A 1,906-nucleotide genomic window follows, 5' to 3' on the forward strand; every position below is an offset into this window, starting at 1 on the left:
ATGCAATGATCTTTCCATAATATTAAAATTTTCTGGGATTAAAAATTGAGAGTTTTCATTCTCTTTAAGCCAGAATTGTTGAAATAACAAGAAATACACACCTGAAATATTTCACTCTGTTTCTGAAATGAAGGACAGAAAATCTAGAACTTTTTCTAAGTTTTGAGATGTTTCTGAGTCTCTTTCAGCTGGACAGAGCTGCTCCAGGTAAAATGTTTTACTATCAGCTTATGTCTCATCGGAAGAAGTGATGGTTGTTTTAGAGACATTTTTCACCAAAGCGTCGTTACAAACCGAAGGTGACTCAGACAGAACAGCAGCCTCGCCCAGAGCAATCTTTTTTATTTCTTTACACCCTCAGCTCTCCTCGGCGCCGGCTAAAAGGACCGGAAATCGATCAAATCTCAGTCGGCTCATTGATCATTGGGTCCGTGAGGAACATTTTAGGTGACTGTTTGCATCTCAAACTGCACACACAGGGAAACCCACAGGAAATAAAACCCAGGCAGACAAACTTTCATCAATAAACGGAACCATTAAAATAAATTAAATGAAGAAAATATAACTAATCATCTCTCTGGTTTAGATTAATGTTTTTAAAAGCAACATTGCAGTGCTGTTAGGAAATACTCTGTCACGCCTAAATATTTAAAGGCATCAGCTAACTTTATTCGTTAGTTAAATACAAAATGCAGTTTTGAAATGATGATTTCATTTGTTCAAGGAGAAAAACGTCCAAACCAACCTGGAATTATGAACAGTGATCACTCACCTGATGTGAAATCATGACTTAAACCACTTCTTGAGTTCAACTGAGTTTAGTTTCACCAGATTTTTACCTTTTCACCTGTTAAATCAGTAAAATCCTTTAAGTAGAACCTGTTGCAATGAACTCCTATTTCAAAACAACAAAATCTAATTCAGATCAAATTCAAAAGCTCTTCATTAATCCCAAAGGGAAATTAAATGCAGCCTATTTTCATATTTGTTACAATAGTGTAGTTTATAGCGCCACCTGCTGACAACACATTCTAAACAGGGTTTACAAAAAGATAATTTTTCACCTCAGGTTTTGACTAGAAGTAGGTCACATTTGTTTTCTGTGCTCTCAATGAACTAAGTAACAACTTTTGATTCACGGCTCATCACAGCCTTCCCATATGAAGAACGAGGTGTAAAAGTGTCCAGTGTGTTTCTGAGCGAGACTGATGTGCTCTTCCTCCACTAAGAGGCTTATCTCATGCAGCTTGTAACAGTGAGAGAACAACAAGCAGCCAGCGGCGTAATAAAACTCAGATCTGGATTGAATCATCAGGCTGCTGGAGCGAGCGAACATCACTACAGCAGGAGAGAGAGAAAGGTGAAACCATAGAAACTGTCACACTGCTGCACCATGTGACCAGGAGTGTCAACACCTGAACCTGTGAGAAGGTCAAGCTCAGACATGAGCTGCTGACAGCAGAGTCTTCACCAGGGAACGCTTTGCCAAAGTTATTCTTCCTCTTAAACAAATCCCACATCAGTCACATAACAACAACTGACTCCCAGATATTTGGATTTAATGTGACAGATCTGCACAAAGTCAAGCAAAATATTGAAGAGGAAAGCAATTTGTTGTTTTTTGTTTCTTTTGCTATATAAATAACTCTTAAAAGTGTGGCATGCATTGTGGTATTTAGGCTAACAAGTTGAATTATGGTCTCATCAGAGCAGAGCAAGGCGATAAATCGATATTAGATTTTGAAGGACTAAAATGTGTTGAGGATTTGCCAAAGCAAATATAATCTATTAAGCTCATCATGTCCTCTTCTGAACTTTTATGTAGCTGGCCTGGAGAAGTTAATGTTTTAATGGTCACCGTGGTCAACACATAGCATTAATATTCAGTAGTCGTGAAAGCCTCGGG

General features: G+C 38.1%; 1 protein-coding gene across 1 annotated transcript in view; it reads right to left on the bottom strand.

Moving 5' to 3' along the window:
- LOC114140903 (uncharacterized) overlaps positions 1-1,906 on the bottom strand; it is a 1,158,965-nt gene that overhangs the window by 207,299 nt on the left and 949,760 nt on the right.

Source organism: Xiphophorus couchianus, chromosome 24 (genome assembly GCF_001444195.1).
Source record: "Xiphophorus couchianus chromosome 24, X_couchianus-1.0, whole genome shotgun sequence".
Classification (NCBI taxonomy): Eukaryota; Metazoa; Chordata; class Actinopteri; order Cyprinodontiformes; family Poeciliidae; genus Xiphophorus; species Xiphophorus couchianus.